General features: G+C 38.4%; 1 protein-coding gene across 7 annotated transcripts in view; it reads right to left on the bottom strand.

The window, feature by feature from the left end:
* LOC117233223 (E3 ubiquitin-protein ligase MYCBP2-like) overlaps window positions 1-12276 on the bottom strand; it is a 257237-nt gene that overhangs the window by 58148 nt on the left and 186813 nt on the right. The gene's annotated exons all lie outside the window — the stretch shown is intronic.

Raw genomic sequence — 12276 nt, 5'->3', positions numbered from 1 at the left:
GACCGTCTGTTCTTTCTACTTTCGATCAGCAACCATTTTCTCCAGGCTCCTTTTTAGCCCGACGAAGTAAAATGAACAGGAATGAGAGAGAGTCGTGAGGGTTTTAAATGTACAAAAGGGTGAAATAGACAGCCACGGACCATTAACAACGACGACACGTTCATTGGCACTGCACGACAATCGTAGAATCGTTTTGACAAACGCAAAAATTCGTTCGAATGAGCCGGTGGTGACCTGTGAGTGTATTTATCCTCGCATCGTTCGTCACCGGAGGGCACACGAAAAATGACAAAACTATCAAAATAGCAATGGCTCGGGGAAAATCAGGAATAAAGTGGCTCGGATTGACGGTGTTCAAGCCCCTTTTAACGACGAAATTTTGCCCCGCGGATCGTTAATGTCGATAACGTTGGCCACGTCGCGCTACAACGAAGCCTGGTGAACATTTCCTCTACGGCTATCTGTGTTCCCCATCGATGAGCACGCGGCGAAACTTCGGCCGCGCGAAAACAACAGGTGACAGGAGGGTGGAATCGGCTTTTTGCGGGCAAGATCGCTGCCAGCGCTTTTCATAGCGCTGATCCATTTAGCGTGGCTTTTTTTTTCTTTCTTTGTATCAAACGAATGGAAAGGGGATGAAAGTGCGATGGATTAGATCCTTCCTATTCGGAGCTGGTTATTCCAGTATCTTCCGAAGCTTTTGTTTATTCGATGGATCTCCCGCGACTTTGCTTGGACGTCTATCCGTTCCTTCGTGCATTTCGTCCTTTCAAGAGAATAATCGTGGTTTTTTCAGTTTCGTATTTTATCTCGGTGAATTGGATAATGGGCTTAAAAGGGAAGGAATGGAGACGAGGCAATATCTGGAAAAGTGCAACGGAGAACTAGAATGACGAGGAGTGCGCTTGAACTACGGAGCGAAAGCATTTGCTTTCGAGAAAAACATTTAACAGTCGAGGTTGATACATTAGAATATTCAAAAGAAAGATTCATAACGCGGCTGTAGGTTAAGAACTGGGTCAAGCAGGCTACACGTCCGTATAAACTTTTTTTATTATGCGTTCAACCCGTAATTTGAAGCCTTCATCTTGCACACAGATATAACCTGGTGGAAGTTCTTTTCAACCCTCGTATTCTTATCGTATGACGCGTACAGAATGATAAAACAATTGGTAATCCAGCCGAATTATACCAACTTTCATGGCTTTTCGTTCCTAACAAAACTCATCCTTAAAAAAGACGTTTGTTCTACTATCTGCGAAATTCTTTTAGATCCGCCGACTGGGATACGCCTATTATATTCCACGGTTCTAATTAAGGACACACCCATGAAAACACGTCGGGTCTGCAGAGACAAAGACGTCCATTCAATTCGAGGCTGAGTACTGGCATAATTTTTTAAAAAATACGCCTGAAACTTTCATCCGAAACCCTCGACGTCCCAACAGCTCTATCGCGCTTTTGCAACTCTAGTGGCTAAATATTAATAAGTATAATTATGTCGGGAGTAGAGATGCATTTCCCCTTCGTTTACTCCTCGCTCAAACCCCATTATTCAAACCCCAACCCTCACGGCCATTGTCCAGTTTCCCCTTAGGTTTTTACCAAGCCGCCCGTGCTTCCCTTCACAGTTTCGCGGTTTTCTCCGCGTCCACACATCCACTTGTTTCTCCTTCCACGTTCTTCGGTATGTTCGAAGCGGCTAAAAACCGTATTAACTACCGCTTTAATTACCGGAGGCGAGGCACGATGTTTTACGACGTTTTCGAGGCGAGCGTTTAATTCGAAAAGCGAGCAGACCGGCAACGATAATTTTCGATATTACCGGGCGGAATCGCGCGCTCGTCCCCGTTTTTCACCCCGGCCTGATAAATCGCCGCTTGTCAATTAATTTTCTAATTAGAGCGTGGCACGTTGCCCGAGATCGGCCGCCACCGCTTCCACGGAATGCGGCTTCTTAGCCGGGAATTCACGTCGGTCCCTCACACCCCTTCCTGCCTTTTATCTTCTTTCACTTCTTCCGTCGAAGCCCGTTTCTCTGCTCTCCCTTTTTCCATGCCGGATTCCTGTCGGATTGCTTCCTCTTTTGGGTCACGAACCACCCGTAATTAGAATACGTTGCAGCTCCGCAGTTGGAAGGTTAATTGCATCGTTTAGTCACAACCGGGGATGGAACGTTTCAGAAATTTTGTTTGATTTCTCATGAATTTTCGATCGGAACCTCGCTTTTACGAATTCAGCCAATGTAATTCTCCTAAGCAGTAAGGAAACGTGAAAGACTTTGGATACCGCGTTGAATATCGTTGCAGTATGCGCTTTATAAATACTCGAGACTTGAATCGTTTACTCTCAAGTTTCGTCTCATCCTTATAATTCCATTATGAGTACCGATCACTTAGTAATATATACTCGCAGGAAATTAAGAGTATTTCTTCTTGTCATGCGTGTTTTCTCAATTGCATTTTCCGTGGGAGAAAGGCGTTGAAAAATTCATAGCGCCGCTACGGAACAGTGAAATTGAATGAGAAAAGAAGAAAGGAAGAAAGAGAATAGTGACACAGAAATGCTGCGATTACAGAGGCGCGTGCTCGTCAACGATCGTCCGGTTGAAACGCATTCTGCAAGATGCAAATTCTTTGTTGTTGTACATGATACATATTTATGACTCCACGGGAAAGTACGTTGAATTGTTGTTTAGTACGCGTCGCTGAACCTTTTTCAATGTATCCCACAATATATCACCGGTTTACGTGCTATCTTACACACGTACGAGTAAGATTTTAAACGTGCGTTTCGTGATTCCAATAGCGCCGTGCATTTATGTTTGTGAAATTGAAGCATTATGTTTGTAGCTTAGTTTATACTTTACGAATGGGAAATTTATTAAATTGCGGGAATTAGATCTTATTTTCGAATTTAGGTGCCTAAATTTTCTGAAATACATAGGCAGAGATCGGAATGTCCGAAGTGATTCGTGAATCTAAAACGTAGTTTCAATGCAAAAATGGGGACTCTTCGTGTATTATCGTTCAATTGATCGTTCTCGGTTATAGACAATTTATCGTTGCGGAATCGATATGCAGAACAAGCTGCGAAATAATAGATCAATTAAAAAAGCGAGGCGGCAAAATGACAAATGGAATGAGAACGAATACAGCTGCTAGATTGAAAACCAATGTAATTTGTAATACGAATATCAAAAAGTAATTACTTATTTATATCAAATTCACGTATATTGTTTCATGCTTTGCAAATGGGTTGCAACTATCAGTTGCAACTATCGACACAGATATGCCTCGAAACCATTTCATATCTACAACTTCATTTCATCAGTTACAAATTGCATCAATTTTCATCCTTGTATCATCCTAAATGATAGATACTATATCAGGTATCTCGATCAGGTGAAACTATCGACATAAGTACGTCTCTCGAAACTACTGAATATCTAAAACTTTGTTTTACAAGTTACAAATTAAATCGATTTTCATCCTCGTATCATCATAATACCTAATAGCCACTACTTGTTCCTCTTGATTAGTTGGACCAATCAAACAAACATGTATTTCTCAGAATTATTACGTACTTAAAAGTTCATTTTATCAGGCAAATCGATTTTCATCTTAACATCTGGCTACATGTAACATTCTTACACAATTGATTGCAAACCAATAATAAGAAAAGACTCGATTGATATTTGACTCTCATATAAGAAATTCAAAAATTTTAATCTCTCGTCGATTCACTACTCAGTTCGATCGCAAATAATTCGAGAAAATTCGGATTCGTTGCGATGCCAGTTGATACGTTAATCTGAGTCCATTAAATCGATAAATCGGATGGAACTGTTCGACGATCATCGTCCATTACGGATCTCCATCGAAATTAACGAACGTTTCTTCGCGGAGACGACATATTTCGAATATCCCTCGTCTCCGTTTCCATTCATCGGGGGCATCTTTTTTTTCACAAATTTACCAAATGGAACGACAAAAAAAGGAATGAAACGCGGATGCTCTGACGACGCTTGAGCTGTAATCGTCGATGAAATTCCGCTGGTCTAACGGGCTAATTTCGTTTGGCTTAACAAAGTCGAGTTCATCGCGGCTTGTCTTCCCTCCCGCCTATCCGCTGGTTTCGTTCGATGGAATTCCAGCATTGTTCGACACGGAACATCGTCCGCTTGATTTCCGTGTTCGATTGATTGCGACGCGGAAAAATACGACTCGACGCAAAAACGGGAATCCGCCGCGGTGCAAATTAGATACACGACCACCGACTTTCCAATCGTTTCGTCTTCCTTTGAATTGCCGTTGTTCCGTGATAATCGGGAAAATATCATTAAGTAGGATTTGCGGGTAATTGCATTTTTCATGGCACAGAGGAAAAGTAAGTGCAATTTCGCGCAGAAGTTGAGAAATAGCGACTAAAAAAATTCCAAAAATTTCTTTCCATAGAAAAATATATTTTCGATTTGTTTTTTGCTAGAGGAGGTGATCGATTTATAATATATCGATACTCGTTCGTGTTTGATTTATGGGTTTAATAAATAACGGTTAAACAACGAAGCTTGATGGTCGGAAGAAGCGAAAGTGGATATATTGGCAGTAAATATCATAACGGATAGAAGAGATAGTTTAAAAGAAAATTTAAAAATCTACAAATTATTATGCATTTTTCAGTGTTATATTAATTTTCCACGATTCGCAATTTTTATACACACAGCTTCAATATTCAATTGATAATCGTTGATTAACCTCGATTTCGGTTTTTATATATTTATTATCATTTCAGAATGATAATACAAAGATATTATATTATATTTTAAGTATTCCTACTCTGATGTAATATCACTACGGAACTTGGAAAATACTAAAATCATCCTCCACGGTAACTTTGTCAAATTTTAATTATCGAAATAAATTATACAAAACATAAAACAGCGTTTTTTGGTCGACACGATCGATCATCTGTACAATCGTCAGACAAGAAAGACAAGAAAAATTTACCTTGAAGAAGAATAAAATAGGATGAACAATAAGATCATCGACGAGCCTCGGACGATGAAGTCATCGAACGAGGCACATTAAATTACAGACCACTCGGAAATCGTGGTAATTTCACGTGGTCGTGATCGCCCGAGGGAGCGATTCCCCTGACAATAAATTCATTATAAAGCCGCTTCTAATTGTCGGCTGTATCGCGGGGCCGGAATGAATTCGCCCGGATCCGCCTACGAGTGAACCGCGCCCAGTTAGCAAATTGCAATCTTCCTTCGCGGAGCAAACACGCCGGGAGGTACGCTTCTTAACCGAGTCCCTCCTTAATCGTGCGATTTATTTATGCGAGGTAATTAACGGGAGAGACGCGTAATTTTGCGATCGTTTCCGCTACCTATCTTATCCCGCTTATCCTATCTTCCGCTTCTTCCGCGCATCAAACGAGTTCCCTTCATTTTTATCTTCTTATTTCACAGCCTTTTTGGCAGCGATCACGAGGTTAAGTACAAAAATGAAGGTCTTTCGTGTAGAAGATAGAGATTAGATAAAAATATCGACATGTTTGAGCGGTTATTAGCTGCTGTAAAGCAGCCGGGAATTAATCGCGTTTCGTACCAAGTTACACATTTTATGATAATTATAAGATAAGACCTGACAAGTGTGAATCATAGTCGCAACAAAGATTGCAATTGTATTTTTATATAATGTAATTATAGATCAGGGACATATAATTATTAAAATGATTAAAAGGCAAGGGATTAATCGCGACATTTCAAAGGTTTATGGCACCGCCGTAGGTAGTTTCACAGAGTGACTCATAAAAGTATTTGAACATTTGTTATGGAAATCTTTTATGAGTATAAATGACTATCATGATCACGTTAGTAAAATTTTTAGACAAATTGCAAGATATTTGCTGCGAATATGTATGTATCGATATAGATCACAAATGCATATTTGCAAGTATCTTGTAACTTCTACACACACTTTTGGATTTGTTTCAAACTTTATCAACGTAATTCCGATAGTTATAAACTCATTAAAGCGTTAAAATTTCTTCAAATTTTTAAATGCTTTTACATATGATATAGTTCACATGATATTTCATAAATCACTTTTATATTAAGCGTTGAAATACTTTCCGCGAGATACAGTAAGCATCGATTCTACTTTCCGTATGTTTTTTGCAAAGCGTGCCAGTCACAAAAGTATAATATTCGAAGGAAATTACAGAAATTCGCGACATGAATTGTAGTCGACTGACAGATAGTAATCACTCCGGCTACGCTGATATCGCGTTACGGGCCACGTATCGGTTTGAATAATTCACGTTTGATTGCGTTTCGTTTTCCAACGACGGCGCGGTGGCCCGGTTGGCTCGCGCTCACGCTCGAAAAGTTCATTTTCCCGTTCATCGATTTCCATACCACGCTCGTAGGGTGGTGGTCCTCGTGATATCAATTTATACCTATCTTCGTGAAAATAGAAACTGCCCGGCCTGCCACTCTTTCGTGTATCTTGTCCAGTTTTTCCACAATCAGATTTCCATTACTCTCTTTTTTTTCTTTTCATCGTCGATAGAGTTTCGTTTCGCTTAGAGTCCACAAATGTGGAAAAATGGCGGTTTAAGCCAGAAACAAGAGCGAAATCGAATTCAATGCCGCGTGGGTTCGAGGAGAGATCGATCGTTTCGCGAGTGTTTTAATTTTGACGCGGCCATGAATCGGTAATAACAAGCTTCTTTTAATTTATTCGACCTCTTGGCTGTGTTTAATCGATCGAAGACCGTTCTCGAAGTAACAGGCCTTAAAGCGCTTAATTAGCCCCGTCTTCCGTTATTACGACGCCATCGCCGAGACATTAGAGTTATCGTAAACATGCTAAGAATTTTAATATTCATAGCGAGAATAATTCTGCCAACCGTGTTAACGCATGATCATTTATTGCTATGATTAGACTGCAGATATTTATGTAAATTTATATTTTACCCGATATAAATAAATATTAGAACGATCATCAATATTTCGGATATTTCACATAAATCCATACAAATACACAATCGACTTATACATATGTATCAGAAAAAAAGTTAATAAAGAATCCTTGGGGTAGCTTGGAAATTTGTTTAAACAAATTGCACAGAATATTCCACTGTGTATTGTTATTGCATAACCTACATGTTAATTATCGGAATTCATTCAATAGGAATCAATTAAATCGCCACCTCGTTGACCTGGTTTTAATGAACGTGCCGGATAATGAATATCGCGAGGTTGTATGAAAAAAGCGACAAATTTCCAATGAAAAGCGGGAATGTAGAGCGTCGATATCGTAAGAAATGCGTAAAATGGATTTCCACTGGCAAATACTCTCGACACCACGAGGACAGCACACTGGATTCGTGCAAAGAGACGTACAACGCACATGACGCGATTCCTGGTCAAGGAGCTTCCGCGTTACGAAACAACTCCCTAATGGATTCAAGATGCTGCCGCTGTGATAAGCTACATTCTCTCGAATGCGCTCAAAGGAGGCACCTTGCGACGACCGTCGATTCCTTTTACATATTCCTTTTGTTCGTCTTTTCCTCCTTAGACGTCAGCAAGAACTTCACTTTTCAGAAGAAATTGAGATTGTACTCCGAGAAAGAACCGAATTGGATCTTCTTTACGAATGGAATGCGTGTTTGAAATATTTGTGCAGATGGTGAATAAGTGTACATAATATAACTCAACACAAAAGTGAAAGGCTCGATTTAATAGAATGGAGAATGCTGTACGTTAATTTCAAGTTTTATCAAAGATCAATTTGTTACTCGTGTTCTTGACGTAGACTTCTTGGAAAATAGGGAAGGTTCTTTTAATATAGGAGAAGTATGGGAAGGAGGAACATCGAATTAGAATTAAATCGATTTTTTCGATTTATTTAAATTAATTCACTGTTTCTTTCAAATATCGGCATTGTATCTTTATGAATAGAACGATAGGCTTGTTTTTCGATAGTTTTGACAAGTCCAGTCATTTCGAACGAATTATAGTTCGAAGTTATGTGAGTTAATTCATTAAGGGGGCTAACACAACATTTCACTTGCAACTTATCTCGATCAATTTACATTATTTTACTATTTCTTTTTCGCTTAGATTCTACATTTTTGTGAAATCTAGAAACATTGCTAGACTCATAATGGATTAATAATCAAGTCATAAATTAATATCTAACATGCTTGGAACAAAAGAATGTCGCTGTATAGAATGAAAAGTAACGACTAGGGTGTGAATAACGGAGCTTAATTCAGAGCCATATCGAGGCAAAGCTCCTGTTGGGAAAGTACGGAAACGGCAGCGTCACGTGCACGCTCATAAATCGTGTCGAGTCGCGAGGCATTGATTTGCACGCGAATACTGAATAATTTATCCGGTCAGTTAACCGAATAATTGCACGTTATTCGACTGCTCCGAAACACTCTCCCGATGAGCCGGGTAATCGTTGTGTTTATGTTTCACTATTTAGAGAATAATTATAGGATCAACCGGTGCGGTTCAGCGATAGTGAATTATTAATCGAACACGCGCGCGCAAACATTTGTCTGGTCGGATGTATTAATTATTATCTCGACATAACAATAAAAACGAGTAACGTTATTCAGATCTTTTCATTTAGGTTGAAAAAATTTATTTATTACTTATAAGTAACGAATATCCGTATCTATAACGTTTCGAGAAATTTAAATTAAAATTGTAATTAGAATCTTTAAAAGTTCCACGCAACAATGGAGATATTTATATAATTTCGATGTTACAATAGTTTTTGTACATTAAAAAATAACTCTGCCTTTCCATTCTCCAACAACTCACATCATGAAGTTTAAATCAACTTTTTGATATCCCAAAATTCCTTGTCTCGCAGTAAATATGTCTCTCAGTTGGTTCTTATCTCGAAATGAAAACGATTTCCCGCGAAAGCGTAGGGGAGAATAAAGTCATACAGAGATTCGTTCAGCCGGGTCAAGTTTCCAATCGATTTTTATCGACGCTCGCCGAGACTATTCGATTCTAATTCCGTTTACACGAACAGCCCTAAGTAGATCGGTCCGTGAAAGTTTGATACGCCTATCGCGGTGTAACTTCCAGGCAAAGTGCTATTCCGCCGCCACCCATGGGGCCTTATCTCCTCCGCTAACTCGAAAAGTTAACAGCTGACGATGTCCCACCGCAGGATACGTACAAATGCTACTTTGCATCCTGAACTGAACACCCCGTAACACAGAGAAACCTGGAACGATAATGACGACGCGGCGAATATCAACGCCAAACCAGATAGCGCCATCGTTCTTCGTGACGCTACTCCACTGGATTTTAATCAAAACTTCACCACTATTCTGTAAATAGCATGAAACTTCCATCCAAAAAAAAAAAAAAAAGAAAAAAAAACAAATTTACTGGAATATGATAGAGAGGATTAATTCGAATGATTTTCGTTGGTCGTTGATTTTTAACTCGATGTTTACAGTGGCTAAAATTTCACTCTTTTATTTATTTTTTGACCAAAAATCGTTCAAACTGTTTGTTACAACGATGGATAGAGAACATTGATATCGAAATTTTCGTTTGGACAGTGTTTTGCTTTAGTTACTTTTTACCGTGCATAAACACGACCACGGAGTAGTTAAATAAGGCATGTGGAAAATGGAGCCATTTATTTGCTGCGCTTGAGTGCACCGTATTTTTGACTTGGAAAATTTTCAATTGCAAATAAAATTTTAAATAGACAATGTTAGTAATTATTTAATTAAATCGCTCTGTTTAATAATGCAAGTTTAGGATTGTCATTGTTGTATCAATCAAAGAGTACCTTAACCCAAAGTAATCCAAAAGAAGATTTTATTAAATTTTCCTGCGAGTATCGTCAACATCTTCGACTCTACGATTCAATTAAAAGACACGGCCAGTAAGCTGTAGCAGGTTGTGGGGGTGAGCGATTAGCGAAATAAAACTTTCATTTCAACGGGGCAAATGATCTCGAGCATCCGATGAACCTAACCGAACCCAAGGAAATCGCTCTCTCTCAAAAACGAGAGAGTCGACGAAAATTAGGAAGAAAAGAATCGTCTCAATTATAAGCGTGACGAGGTGGCTCGAATTAATTTACAGGCTAACGCCGAGACCGGCTCGTGGAAATTCCATTAATACGGACCCAAGTGTCCGGGATTCGAGAGAGACGCGCCCCTTTAAAGCAGACAGGCTTGTCCATTAAGACCGATGATGAAATATTTACGTCGCCGTCACGGACAGAGACTAAAGTACACGAAAAGAAATTGCGAATTCTTCGACCGACTGATTATCGAAAAATCGGGTTCAACGACTAGGTGTAAACCAGGAAAATAAAAACTTTTACATTCTCTGTTTGAGAAATTGGAAATGTCTCGATTGAGTATTTCGACCGCTCTTTTGTTAAAAAAAGGAATACGATTTTATTTAGGATGAATTCTTTCATTATTATTTATTTGGAAAAGTAAGCGATTCGATCAATTTCCGTTACATAATATGTTCGTTAATCGAATTTTTATTATTTTCGTTACATATATTCTCGCGCGAAATTTATTCGTACACATCGTATAATTTTAGAAATCCAATTAATCGTACTAATCATGGTAATGTATGATTATTTATTTTATGGTAAAAGAAAAGTTAATAAAGTGGATTCTTCGATTTGCTTGAAATTATTTGAAATCAATGAATGTGAATGTGATTGATATTGTATGTGTATCTTAATTATCGAATGTCAGTTTGATCAAAATTAATTAAGTTACCAAAATAAATTAACTCAATTTACGTCTCACATTTAAATTGATATCATCAGGTACATTGTGAAAGTAACTATCAATTGCATTTTGTATTTTGTATATTTTTTGCAAACTGTTTATTTCCTTCCGATTAATGTTGCCATTTATTTGAAGAAATTGCGCACGGGTAATTTCCCTTGGAACATATTCCAGTCACATTGCTTTGAATAGGACGTGTTACACATTCGTGTACAATTCATAGGTATAACTGTTCGACTCGCAAGTTCGGAGAAGCACGAACTAAGAAATTCTAAAGTTGCTTCGCTAAATTATGATCTCGCACAATGTTTCCTTATTACCTAGCTACTTCGTGTTGCAGATTCGCACAGCTTTTGGAAATTGTTCTGAAACTGTCCTCGTCAAACTTCAACCAATTTCGTCTATGTATTCCAGTTGAATATTTCTTAATCGTTGAAATTTGTATATCTCTGACTTTAATTCATGAAATACAAAAAAATCTTAATTCAAATCAAATTAAATAGAACACGGATGTTTATATTGCATTAAAATTAAATCAATTAATTCTTACCCTGGCAATTCAGATATTAGCTTCTGTTTTGTATTTGATCGAAATGGAAGAGGATTATTTTTTAAGGAGCAGCAACAGATTATCTACAAAATATTATAGAAAAAATATTTAATAAAATACCAATTCTATAAAGACACGTTGTTTCTGAATTTTTCTTACATTTCGTTAAATACTTTCGAAACAACCTAATATTTTTCCTTATATTTTTTTATTGAATCTATATATTGGACATATTCTTTTATTGAACTAAAATCTAGTAAATTTAAATCCTCTACCTTTTTTACGGTTCTATATACAGCAGAACGCTACAGAATTAAATTCCACCACCTATGGAAAAGTTAATCGATATTCCTATTTGCAAATTATTTAGTCAAAATGTTAATCATGCAAATTTCTCAAAGTTAGCGCGCCATAAACACGTTCAAATTGAATAGGTACAGGGATACGAGCGAAAGAGGTAATTTTTATTAAAAATAGACCGACATTCTCAGGCTTGCACCATTGCCAGCTTTGACACAGACCAGAGTCTGGGAGTTTCAGAAGTTTCATTCTTCGTTGTCTCGGAAGTTTCGATGGAACTTCCACATCCGGGTGAGGCGTCGAACTTGTCGCCGTGTAGGCAGCTGCAAAAACCCTGGTGAAATCGACAGCGAGGTAGAAGGAACTCGTACGTAGTTAACTGCCAATCAGGATTAGCGACGGAGTCGCCGATTCCGGCGGTCGCTTCTTAACTACGTCGCGTAATTCCGTGTAAAGTTTGCGCGCGGTTAATTTCACCGCGAATAATCGACTTTCACGTTGTTGGCTGTGCCCACGGGGGAGAAACGTGGAAACGAGTAGGAAAGTAAATCCGTAATAGTTTTAAGTGTGTTAATTAATGCTTCCGTGACGAGTTTAAACGGTTG

The sequence above is a fragment of the Bombus vosnesenskii genome, unplaced genomic scaffold (genome assembly GCF_011952255.1).
Source record: "Bombus vosnesenskii isolate JDL3184/JDL3185 unplaced genomic scaffold, Bvos_JDL3184-5_v1.1 scf7180000013295, whole genome shotgun sequence".
NCBI classification, from domain to species: domain Eukaryota; kingdom Metazoa; phylum Arthropoda; class Insecta; order Hymenoptera; family Apidae; genus Bombus; species Bombus vosnesenskii.
Note: the sequence above shows the minus strand (reverse complement) of the source record. Positions and strands in the feature narration are given on the sequence as shown.